The 13,106-nt window shown below is 34.0% G+C and overlaps 1 long non-coding RNA gene across 2 annotated transcripts; it reads left to right on the top strand.

The window, feature by feature from the left end:
* The first annotated feature begins 2,522 nt into the window (after positions 1 to 2,522).
* On the top strand, positions 2,523 to 5,418 carry LOC116599146. Of its 2 annotated transcripts, none has more exons than XR_004289257.1 (4): positions 2,523 to 2,610; positions 3,036 to 3,116; positions 4,148 to 4,317; positions 5,307 to 5,418. It is a non-coding gene; the product is annotated as an uncharacterized LOC116599146 (long non-coding RNA). The 2 variants fall into 2 exon arrangements; XR_004289256.1 differs by having other exon boundaries at positions 4,148 to 4,325.
* The last annotated feature ends 7,688 nt before the right edge of the window (positions 5,419 to 13,106 follow it).

The following is a 13,106-nucleotide window of genomic DNA, read 5'->3' as shown; positions in this document are numbered from 1 at the left end:
GCCTGCTTCCTCCTCTCTCTCTCTCTGCCTGCCTCTCTGCCTACTTGTAATCTCTCTCTGACAAATAAATAAATAACATCTTTAAAAAAAAAAAAAAAGAAAATGTTTAATCTTTTATTATATGTAAAAATCTCAAAGAAAATGAGAATATGAAACTTAATCCAAAATTTATTTCTATTCTATTATTCTTACCCTACATCTAAGTAGTCATAGAACATTTTGATTCTATAATCCAAATGGAGACCTTGCTTTACTATCTATTAAGAATCATTTCAAGCTTAATTATATGAAAATTAATCCTAGTGGTTAAGATAAGAGGTAAGAGGCTCCAGGCAGCTTGGTCCCTAACGTGTCTGCCTTCCACTCAGGGCATGGTCTCAGGGACCTGGGATTGAATCTCTCATCAGGCTCCCTGCTCAGCAGAGAGTCTTCTTCTTCCTCTTCCTCTGCTCCTCTGCCCTGCTCATGCTCTCTATTGCTCTCAAATAAATAAATAAAATCTTTAAAAAGAGATAAAATATTACTTCACAGTTGAGAAGTTTTATAATTAAACTGAGGGTCTGTGATTCTAAGATTTAAAAAATAAAGAAGTATAGCCAACTATACAGATGGGCAGCGGCTGCTCTAGGACATCAAATAGTCCCAACCATATCTCGTTAGATTAATCTAAACATGGTCAGGCCTTTGTTCCTGTGTCACTGCCTGGTAAGTTTGCCCTCCAGATACTCCTTTGGCTCCCATTCTCACTTCTTGAGTGGTGTCAACTACTCAAACATCCCCTGATGAAAGATAATGTCCTTGATTACTTCCACTCCCATACACTATAGCCCTCTTTTCTGATTTATTTTAATCAAAGCCCTTATCACCACAAATACATCACCTATTTTACTATCTATTATTTCTTTTCTATTTATCTTAGCTATGATTTCTTATCTATAATTATCTATTATGTAATATCTACCTCCCTTCATGAGAATACAAGTTCCACAAGAGAAGGTTTTTGACATGGTTTGCTCATGAGAATCAGAGTGTCTGGCACACAGTAAACAGCCTATAAATAATTGTTGACTGAATTGAATCTGTGAAAAGGATGACACAGACCCTACCAATCTTAGGTTGTAGTACTAGGCCTGCTTCCAAGCCATTGGTAATTATTGGCAAAAATCACCTTGAAGCCCAGTGTTTGGAAGGAAATTGCAAGAGTAAGGATAGAGGGGAGAGCATGGCATCTGGATGCCCTAGAATTTCTAGCAGACGAATGAAATCTGAGTCTCAGAGAGGTGGGAGAACACTATAGACTCAAGGCACCGAGATCGTAAAACGTTAACTCAGAAGTACAGAGGGTCAATCTGCATCTATCTATCTCTCTATCTAGCATCTATCTATCTAAAAATAAAGATGCAAGGAATGGAGTTTGTCTCCTAAGTCACCTCCAGAATAAAGAGGAAGAGTGACAGTGGCAAACACCTAGCAGACAGCACAAAAAAGCTAAAATATATAGTAGTATCTGATGAGAAAACTACTAGAATCTTCCAGAAATAAATGGCAATAAGGAAGTTTGTACGACTTAGATGGCCTATGAGATATGAGTGTGCTATCATATTGAGAACTGGGGTAAACAATGGAAGTATAACTGCAGTTGAACTCACAGAGTAATAAGGGGTACACAGTCAACCATAGAGAAACAACTGAAACAAGAGTGAAAAACATTTATACTTACTTATTAACCACTTCAGGCTATTAACTCCTCAGATACGTTGAGAAGAAAACAAATTATTCATTTCAATAAATATTTAATGAACTTGCTATGTAAGCTAGGTAGTGTATTAGGCACAGGCATATGGAGATGAATAAAATAAATCTCTGCCTTCGACAAGTTAGGATCTCATCTCCTCTCTCTCTCTCTACTCCAGTGTGGCAAATTCCATAGTAGAAATAAATGGGAGTCTCTTCATCTTCATAGATCATGATGAATATATTGTAAGTATACAAATACTAGTTAATAGTTTTAGTTTATATACTAATGGGAGAAGAAAAAATAACTTTCACACTTAAATAAAGAACTGACATAGAACTAATTGATTAAAAATAATTCATGAAATACATTCTTTCCATAATAGTTTGGTCACAATCCCTAAACCAATAATGACACTCACTAATTCATTCATACATGAACTCAGTTCCCGTACACCACTAGTAGAATATGCACAGAAAATCTCTAACTACATGTCATGATTAAATTAATGGAATTTCACTCAATATTTACAAGATCAAGAGAACATTGGGGTTAGGTGGATGCACTTTTTATAATTCAATCACAATATTAAATTGGAAAGAGCAATTTGAAAATGTTTGGTGTAGCCATCTCTAACACTTGACAAGAAAGATGTCAGCTACTAGCAGAGGCCAGTACTATTATTCCTAGAATTTCAAAACAATGAAGAACTCTGCTCTACCCTAGCAACTATGATGTCTGCAAGAACTTTCTAATCTAGGGTAAAACAGAGTGTCATTTCGCAAAGCTAGACTTTGCCTTTCCACACCCACAGAGTTACAAGATAGAGTTAAGAAATCCTCAATACACACAGTTTCCTGCTGGTGATTGTGAAGGTCTCTCTCTCTCTCTCTCTCTCTTTTTTTAATAATTAAATCCTTACGATGGAATAGTACAGGTCAAAATAGTATCTACATTTCTGTGATAGAACCAGAGGAAAGGAAAGAAAATAAGTTACAGAAAAAGGATAGAGGGAGAAATGGAGAAAGATATACCACCAGATAATGAAGCCTAAAGTTTTTGACTATTAATCCAGAGAGTATACTGTGGTCAAGGCCACCTCAAGTAATCCTGAGACATCTGGGAAGAAGTAGGATAAAATGAGGGTTATTCTTTTCTCAGAATTGTATTAAGTTTTGTGCTTCCTTCTTCATAGTTGACCACTAAACTTTCTCAAGGCTCTATCTTCCTATATTGCATATATACCTTCCTTTATCATAATGATGACACAGTCTCTTACTGCTGACTCTTCCTTTTGCAGTGACTCTGTAAGCACCACCCCATTATTTCTCCACTGCCAACCAAATGAACCAGAATTTGCTGAAGAGAAGCCTAAAAATTGGTATGTTAAAAACTCCCAAGGAGATAATTTTTATTTTTAGTTAACATTCTGGACTGAATGGTTGCAACCCCCCAAATTTCATGTTAGTTGACACTCCAACCTCTAATGTTTTAGTATTTGGAGATGGGGCCTTTGGGAGATAATTAGGATGAGGTGAGGTCATGACAGTGGGGCCCTCTTGATGGGATTCTGTAAGTATACAAAGAAACATTAGAGCATTATTTTCCTCCTTTTCCCATTGAGTGTACCAAAAGGTCATGGGAACACTTAGTGAGATGGCAACTATTTTCAAGCCAGGAGAAGAAGACACACAATGAGACCTACATTGCTTCCACCTTAATCTTGGACTTCCTAGCTTCTAGAACTGCAAGAAATGAATTACTGTTGTTTAAGCGCCCCAGCCTATGATATTTTGTTATGGCAGCCAGAGCCGACTAAGACAGGCCAGTTCAATACAGCTTTACTCCCTGGGCTGGCAGGTCTTCCTGTGAGTTATCTGGAAACTCCTATTAAAATTTAGCATCTGGGTTTCACCTTGAGAGATGTCTTCCATAAAGTTTACTATTAGAATAGTCCTTATTTGGATACTCTAAGTGATACTATGTTTTATGGAGGTTTGAAGGGCAGGAAACAATAGTTGAATTTATCCACATGGCAATTTTCTACAAAGGAATCTTTTATTTTTTCATTGAAGAAAATGCCTCTATTTGCATAGTGGTTTTCAGAAGGCTATTGAATTTCTTGCTGGAGACTTTTATTGGAACCATTTAAAGCATCTTTTGGGAATGAGTATAAATTAAAAAAAAATAAAGTAGGCAAGTTTCCCTTTCACATTATTTTTTCCTTTGGGATGTTTGGTTCAGGGAAGAATTCAAGTATCAAAATGTATGGGGAGAAATGGACCTTCTGTGATTCTAGGCCTTGTCATGTTAAAATATGTATAAAAGGAAAGTATGTCAAGTGAAGAGGTTTTCATTGATTTTGTTCATTAATGTGTCCCAGTGTTTAGAACAGTTCCTCACTCTTTGTAGGTGTTCCAGAAATATTTGCTGAAAGAATGAAGTAAGGAATAAATGGGTAGATGAGGAAGACCCCTAGGGATATGCCCCTCAGCTATATAAATGGTCACAGTGGCAAGCTCTTCAATGAGTGAAGGATAAAGCAAATGTGACACAAAGCAACTGATAAATTTAAATAATGGGTATGCAGGTATTCACTTTACTTTTCTTTCAACTATTCTGAAGATTTAAAAGTGGTACAAAAATATAGAGTTGGAGAAAAACATGATAGACTAGTTGATACATATTCCCATCCCTGTCTCTGTTGGCCTGGTCCCATTTGCTTCCATAGATTTTTATTATTTTCTTGTGTATCATTTGAGAAAACTTTAATGTAGATACAAGCACATATGCATACATATTCTTATTTTCCCCTTTCTTATGTAAAAGACAACATACTAAGTAGTTTTGTTGTGTTCTTCCCTCATTTCTCCTCTCTCTTCCCCCCTTCTCATTCTCGCTCTTTTTTTCTCCTTCATTCTTGGTTTAATAAATCATGATACATATTTCATGTAAGCTCAAAGAGGGATTTCTTATTCTGTATTTAGCAAAATAATTGGTGATTATGTCACCAATCAGTGGTTAAAAAAATCATATAATTAATAATTTCATTATATACTAAATTCTTATACATACATGTGTACATAAATATGTGATATGATATTATTTAATAATGATTTTATATAATATATTTTAATATCTGGTAAGATCAATTCTCCTTTTTTTTTCTTTTCTAGACTTTTCCTCAATATTCTTGATTGGTTATTTTTTTCATATCAACATGAGAAGTAACCTAGTCTCAGGGAAGCAACTTATAGGTAGATGGATGGATAGGCTGATTGATAGATTAAGTTCTTCAGAGAGCATTTTACATTAAATTTGTAAATAAACATGGGAAGAATTGTCCTATTTCTGTTGAGTCATTATTTTTAAAAACATGTTATATCTTTCCATTTATGTATTTTTCAAATTCTTGATCAAGCATCAGTTGTTGCTTTGAGATATACAGCTAAATCCCAACATAGTTTTTTCCTCATTTCCTCATCCTCTTTATATGTTACCATTTGTTTTTATCATTTTAAGTGACATGTTGTGATTAAATTATTCCTTTTTATGACTCTCCCCCTGACAGTAATTCTCATTAGAGAAGGAGTCATGGATTTCATATGAGGAACTCAATATGTATTTGTTGGAATGAAGAAAACCATGAAATATACTTTCTCATTATTCCCATGTGATAGTTTTCTAAGGTAAGATTTAGAGACTTGTGACTTGGATAATCTTAAAATGACCTCACTATTAAGTGAAGCTTATTCTTAGATGAAGACCCTCTGATGTAAAATCCTATATTCAGGCACCTGGGTGGCTCAGTGGGTTAAAGTCTCTGCCTTCAGCTCAGGTCATGATCCCAGGGTCCTGGGATTGAGGCCCACATCGGGCTCTCTGCTCAGCAGGGAGCCTGCTTCCCTTCCTCTCTCTCTGCCTGCCTCTCTGCCTACTTGTGATCTCTGTCTGTCAAATAAATAAATAATGTTTAAAAAAATAAAATAAAATAAAATCCTATATTCTTCCATACCCTAAGCTATTAAAAGGGAAAGTTAAATGCTAAAATGTTATGGTTTTTCAATTTTATGTTTTTGTACCTCCAGAAAAATTAGCATTGTCACACAAAATTGTTGTGATAACATGAAATCTAAAGACACCTCTAAGTGATGAAATGTTATACTACAGTACCAGGAGAAGATATACGCTTAGCCATTTGATCTTCCTGCTAAAGCTAAGTTACATCATCATCATCATCGTCATAGAAACGAAACATTATGTATCAGACTTTGAATCAAAATTCTAACATGATTTCATTAAACTTGTCAACATTGGTATTATCATAATGCTTTTATGGATGAGGAAACTGAGGCTGAGAGAATTCAAGCAACTTGTCGAAGGTCCTAGGATTGGTTGGGGCAGAAGTCAAATCCAGATCTGCTTACCTTCAAACTCAAGTTCTTTCTGCTGAGATGCTTTCCACAGAGGCGGCATATACTCTATCCATGTCTAAATTTTGCAGTCAAGGATATTTCCTTGGAATCTCCAATTTCCATCAAGCTAAGATGGATCTGGAACAAGGTAGTATGTAAAAAAAAAAAAAAAAAAAAAAAAAAAAGCCCTCTCCTGTTGGTAAAAGTATTCAGTGTCACTATTTATTTTTAACCAAATGCCCCTTGGAGTTTTTAGTATTTCTTCTCTGTGAAAATATATTTGCATATCCTGTAGCTGGAAAAGTCAATTAGTAATTCATGAGTAATTTAGGAAATGCTGGCTATAAACTTGTAGATATTTACATAGTTCCCATAAATTATAGTAAAAAACTATAATTTGTTCAATTGGAATTCTGCTAAAAGCTTGCATTTACATAGGATATCCAAATGCCAAATGTTGACATGCATTTTTAAAACCAACATATTGGGGCTGTTTCCTCATATGATTTAAATTAAATTCATACCCCATACCAGAAGCAATAAGTTTTGTTTTCTTCTATCCAGGGGAAAAAAAAAGACAGAGTTAGAGGCAAGCACATGGTGGAAATAACTGCAAATAAAGATGGCAGAAGCAAGAAATGTTTAGCAAACATAAACAGTCTGAGTAGCATATATAATGCAAATATTTATTACAGAAATGGAATGTATAGAACACTTTACAGAAATAGCTATCAGAATAAAATTATAAACAAATTGATAAAACTAAAGTGAAGGTGTAGTCAGGAAAAGATGACATTTTCTGAGTGGAGAATATTGTGGGAAGAGGAGCCTTATGTTGGGAATCAAGGAATGAACTTTGGATAGGTTCAGGTGGATCCCTAGCAAATGTTCACAGAGCGATATCTGAGTAATCCATTAGATAATATGACACTGAATTGCAGGAAGAAGTTGGGCTGTAGAGGTAAATGGGAAATCATTACCATATAACAATACTCAAACTCCTTACAAAAACAGACATGGTGCTAGATGAAACTTCTTGGGGGTCATTTCCAAATATATCATTCCTGATGTAGATGGAAAAGAATGGCATATCCAGGATGAAATCCTATGGTTTTCTAACATTTTCTAACATTCAGATATGGAATCAATGAAAAGGAAGCCACAAAATACACTGTAAGGAGTTGTAAGTAAAGCAGAATATGGGACAACAGAAAATGGTGACTTAGAGCTATGTGAAGAAGGAATCTAATGAAGAAGAGTTGGTTAATTATACGAAAACTTATAAAAGCAAAGTAAGATAAGGACCAAAAACTGTCTGTTGTATTTAGCATCAAAGAGGTCATTGATAATGTTCATCAAAGGTATTTCAGTAGAATCATGGGTATGATAGCTCACTGGAATGAGTTCAAGAGAAACTGGTGGGGAGACAATAGGGAAAAGAGCTGTCAGCTCTTTTGAGGAATTTGTAAAGTGGAGCAGAGAAGTGAGGTCTTGAGGGAGGGAATTTGAGTCTGAGGAGAATTTTTTAAAGATGGAAAACAGGATGACTCATGTCTATGTGATATAAATGATGAAATAAAGACAAAAATACTACTGATACAGAAGAGAGAGGAAACTAAAGTGTGAGGTAAGATTCAGGGAAGAGGTCAAGGAGTTGGCCTGAGGGAGAAGCACAGTCTGTTGACCAAATAAAGAAGAATTTTCTAGCTTGACTTACTGACAATAACTGCTCTTGTCTGATTTCTGAGGACCTCATGGCTTCTGAAAAAAATGTGGCATTAATCTCTAAATATAATAGTGGCCTTCACTATATGTTGAGTAGATCAAACATGCAATGGCTAATGTGAGTGAGCCTAGTGGAAACACATGCGGTATTAAGCAGCAAAAATTTATCTTCAACAATAAACTATCATACCCATAGCTTTCATTCACAAATAATTTTGAGAATTGTTTTGAATTCATTTGAACTGAACTCTTTTTACCGGGCTAAATATGATAGTAAGGGTTTCTTTTTTATTCAACAAACTTCTATTGAAAGAATAAAGATGGATAATATATAGTTCTTGCTTTTAAGGGGCCAGTAAGGAGAGTATCGAAGAGAATTAGCAATTATAGTTCAGTGTAATTAGTACAATGATAGAAGTTAATGCACATGGAAATACAGGAATATAGAGGAGAAGTAAATCATTAATTAGATAGAGCAGGACAAATAAATATCTCCCCTAATACAGATGTGTAACCAAAGTTTTGAAAGAGGATTTGATAACAACATGAACTGTGAATAGTAGCAGAAGCAAGACAGTCCAGAATGAGGGAACAGAACAAAGGTGAGAAACAGCCTGAGGGCATTAGGCCAAGGGATCTGAATGCTGCTGCATGCCTCCTCTCCTGGCATGTGAGTTAGTGCAATTATAATTACTGTTACACAGCACTACCAAACCTCCCATACTTAATACCAACTGTAACTTTATTGTAAAATATATGTATGAACTGTGAATTAACATTCACAGTCCATTAATTTATCATTATATTACAATCCAGAAGATATACTATGAAGTAGAAAACCTGTGTAAAAAAATTCCTCTTTTAATTTCACAGTAATTCTTATGTATATGTTATTAGGAATACGTCAGTGTTTATCATTGGTTCTCTTTCATAAAATAATTTCTTATTTTAGTGGTTCCAGATAGGATCTATTCAGTTTGACACACATTTTAACTGTTAAATGTTATTTTTCTATTAAAATTCATAAAGTCAAGGAAAACTTCAATTCAATACAAGTTAAATGCCTTACCTCCCACCTGCCATCTGCACAAAGCATATAATTTCCCTAAAATTATGCAAAAATTAGCTAATTAAGATTTAATTTGCTAATCCTTGCTCAGTTAAACTAGTGACATATGCAAATTGCCTGCTGAGCCCTTTAAAATTTTTGAAGCAAATGATAAACAAAATTTCTTTTGAGTTTAAAAAAAATGTAAAGAATCTGGTGATTGACACAACATCGCAGTAGATAGTTGCATAAATACTCACTATAGTTTTATTAGAAGCACAAATTGGCATATTCATAAAAAGCTGATGAAATGCTTGTATAGGCATGTTAATTATAATGTCTCAAGAATCATAAAGGCATTACAACAAGAAGAAATTAACAGTGTGGACCTCCATAAAGAAAATATATTCCCGTCCTTATTTATACAATTAGGGAAATTTTCATGGTTTTTCTAAAACACTCGTTCACTGCTTTTCAACTTTGAAAAAATCCTCTTCAATGAGAAACAGAATATTTACTATATTTTGGTGGGAATTGCTTGTAATGACTTAGCATTGATTTTCCTTAAGAAAGGTTCAGTGAATGTCAAAACAATCCCTTATGTCAATATAGTGTGTGAATATTTTCTAGACTCCAAAACTCCAGTTGTCTTATTGAATCATTCAGTGTTAAGGCAGCTATGTTGGTGTTGTATAGAAATGGATCAACCAAGAGGAAAGATAAGGTGTGGGTGTATATGTGTGTTGTGTGATATATGAGTTTATATGAATAGTTGATTTTTCAAATAGTTAAAACAGAGAGGAGGACTAACAGATCCACATTAAGTACATCCTAAAAAAATCCTTTAAAAACTTTGTTGACAAATGGTATTTCTCCTTGTACTAAAACATCATGCAATATCAATTTAAATAGTTGAATATTATATATTTGAGGATCCCTAAAATGATATGAAAAGTTCTCATTTGTTTATTTTATAATACAGAACAAACACTCTGTTGGGTCTTTTACTTATACTGTTTAGGAATATCTTTGGACATGTGATCTCTGGAATTATAAGATAACACATGCGTACTGTTTTAAGCAACTACATTTATTGCAGTTTGTTATAGCAGCAATAGGAAATTAATAAAGCTACTTATTATTTTCATTACTGATACTATCTACAGAGAACACTTATTTTGCAGCTGGCCTGGGAAATGAAATGATTATCTCTAGAGATGTCTGGATGTCTGGTTTTGACTATTGGCTAAATAAAGGGCAATGAGATTGATCAGGTGCTTGTTAGAGTTTGAAACTCCCTTGGGGACCGGCAGGGTCAGTTTGTTACTGATGGCTTCACTTAGCAGAAGTGATTAGACAATCTGGCTTGGCTATGTGACCAAAGGGGAAAAAAGACCCTATCGGAAATTCTTCCTTGAATTTTCTTGAAGTCAAAATCACAGCACAGTTCCTGGTGATTCGGTCTAGAGAAAAAGGGTTTCCATGTGTAAATCAGGATCCTTGGAAGCTTAAACTTGAATGTGTCTCTACCAATAATGCTCACCTGTACTATCTTCTCTTATTGTACATATCCTTTGCCTTTAAATGAGAGCCTTATGTACATATGCTTGGTAGAGTCTTGTAGGTTCTTTCAAATATCCAAACTTGATAAGTTATTACATTATTATTCCACATGTTTTTAACATTTGTGCTTTCTAAATTAGGCTTTAGAAATGGCACCCATATCCTCAGATATCCAGGAATCCCTGTAAACTCTTGTTACAGGGATTCTTGGATATTTTCAAGAAATTTGTTATACAAGGTCTTATTAATTATACTAGGATGTCACTCTACAATTTTGTTTTTTAAATGTTTATAGCCCCTGCCAATTGTGAACGTACCAATCACTGAACATTGTGTTAAGCAACCTGCAAGGGAAATGACTGAATTCATCTTACACAGATACACACACACACACACACACACACACACACACACACACACAGATGCACACATAAACTATACATAATCTCAAAAGATATGGCTTTTAGCATCATTTGCATCATTAACTAATAGTTCATAAATGGATATTTCTTTAGAATGCTCATTAGAATGCTTGAGAGGACTCTCAAAACAATCGCCAATGTGGCAGATTAGCAAACATGCAAAGAGCCCACTTGCTATGAAGTGCATTTCATGTTATAGCAGCAGAAGGTAATCATCCAGAAATTAATCCTTTTCATGTTGTGACCCATATAACTATGAAGCAAAATGTGATCTTGACATTAGGAATTAGAGTTACTTGCAATCAGGCAGGAGTAATGCTATTCAAGTGACACCATTTTGTGAGGTTTCAATTAGTTCACACAATAGGGGGCTTTACGGTAATAGAAGCACAAGTCAAACCAGTATCAAGGGGTTATCAAAACAATGTTATTTCCATGAATCAGTCAATCATTTCCCCTTTGCTCATCATTGAGTTTAGATGTAGGTCTCAAGAGTTGGTTAATATGGAGTCTTGTGGAGGTTTGGATCTCGGATATTGAAGTCAGGTGATCTTCATTTTTTATACTTCCTCCTGTAATACCTGCTTCTTTTGTTATGTGATAATGATGAATGCATAACGAATCTCTGCAGGATTAATGATTTGAGGAAGGGAAGTGCAAGCACAAGAGGAAGTTGCTAGCTATCAGCTCTTAGTGACCTGAACATTATACCTGAGTTAAACTGGTAAAATAAAATAAAAGAGTAAAATTTTAAAAAAAGGTAAAATAAAATAAAATGGTAAATAAAATAAAATGGTAAATAAATAAAATAAATAAAATAAAATGGTAAAATAAAAGAGACAAAACAGAAACTTCCACCTTACATTCATTTTTAAAAGTCTCATACATTAAATGATCAACCAGTTTAACTATACTAGATGTTAAATACGTTATGCCAATTACAGGAATTAATTCATTTATTCATCCACATAACAAAAAAGCTAACTCTTTGCTATATGTCAGGCATTGTGTTGGATTGTACTAACACAAATGGAATAATAATGCTATTATAGAGTCTCAAGACTACTGTATAAGATAGGTTCTAGAATACTACCTAAAGTGGAATTATCTTTTCACTGAGTTTATATCTTTAATTTAAAAAAATTAAAAATAAGTGCTAGAAATCACATATTTATATGAATATATATGAAAGCATCACTTATTATAGAAATAAATGCAATTATAATAAGCGAAAAGCTAATTAATTTATGACATAACCTATAATGGACTATTACACAGCCATTAAAAACCATGTTGTTCAAGAGAACTAGTAACATAAAAAGTCCTCCAGATTATACATTCAATGTAGAATCAGCATATGAAATAAAATATGCATTATGAATCAAACTGTGATAGAAAATATGGTATAAAATTACTGGACCCAGTAATTTTATCTCATCAAGGTATTATATATATTTTTTGAAAATCAAAAAAATCTGAGTGTAATTGATGATAAGTAGAAATTTATATAGATATTCAAAACAACTAAAGAATAATTTTAAGGATATGAGAAATACTTGACACAATGGGGTAAGTGAAACCATCAGCATGTTCTCAATCATGTAAATATATACACGCCTGTTAGTAGTATACCTCCAAGCTGTAACCAAAGATTCAAACATAGCCTTGATAGCTGCAGAATCGAAATGGGTATTGTTTTAGTATCTAGGAAGACAGTGAGACCTTCTAATAGACAAGATGGCTCCAGACAGTTCTGTCATTTTTTAATTCTTTAGATAGGAGGAGGATAGTTTAGTATCTTAGCTAAAAGAATTCAAAAAGGAAAGAAGCTATTTGGCAGACTAAGTAGTTTGGAAGCTTCCTGTGTAGATCATGGTCTTGAACCATGTAAATTTTGAGGATTGTAAAACAAACCCCTCTTTATCATGAAGTCTTGATACAACCTATATACAGGATTCAGTGTATCTCGGCAAAGGATTCAGCACGAATTAAGTTAGAGCTCCAGGGAAACTCTCACCCCATCATGCAAACTCTGCCTACTGAGAAGACTGTCCATTAATTAGGATACACAATTATTTTATTAGTGAGTAAATGTTAATTTTCAAAAATAAGAAAATGAAATTTATACAGTAAGGATTTTGATCTTAAGAAAAAAAAGGATGGGTATTTTTCATTTTAAAGATTTGTAATGTTCAAGA

This window comes from Mustela erminea, chromosome 9, assembly GCF_009829155.1.
Source record: "Mustela erminea isolate mMusErm1 chromosome 9, mMusErm1.Pri, whole genome shotgun sequence".
Lineage (NCBI taxonomy): Eukaryota > Metazoa > Chordata > Mammalia > Carnivora > Mustelidae > Mustela > Mustela erminea.
Note: the sequence above shows the minus strand (reverse complement) of the source record. Positions and strands in the feature narration are given on the sequence as shown.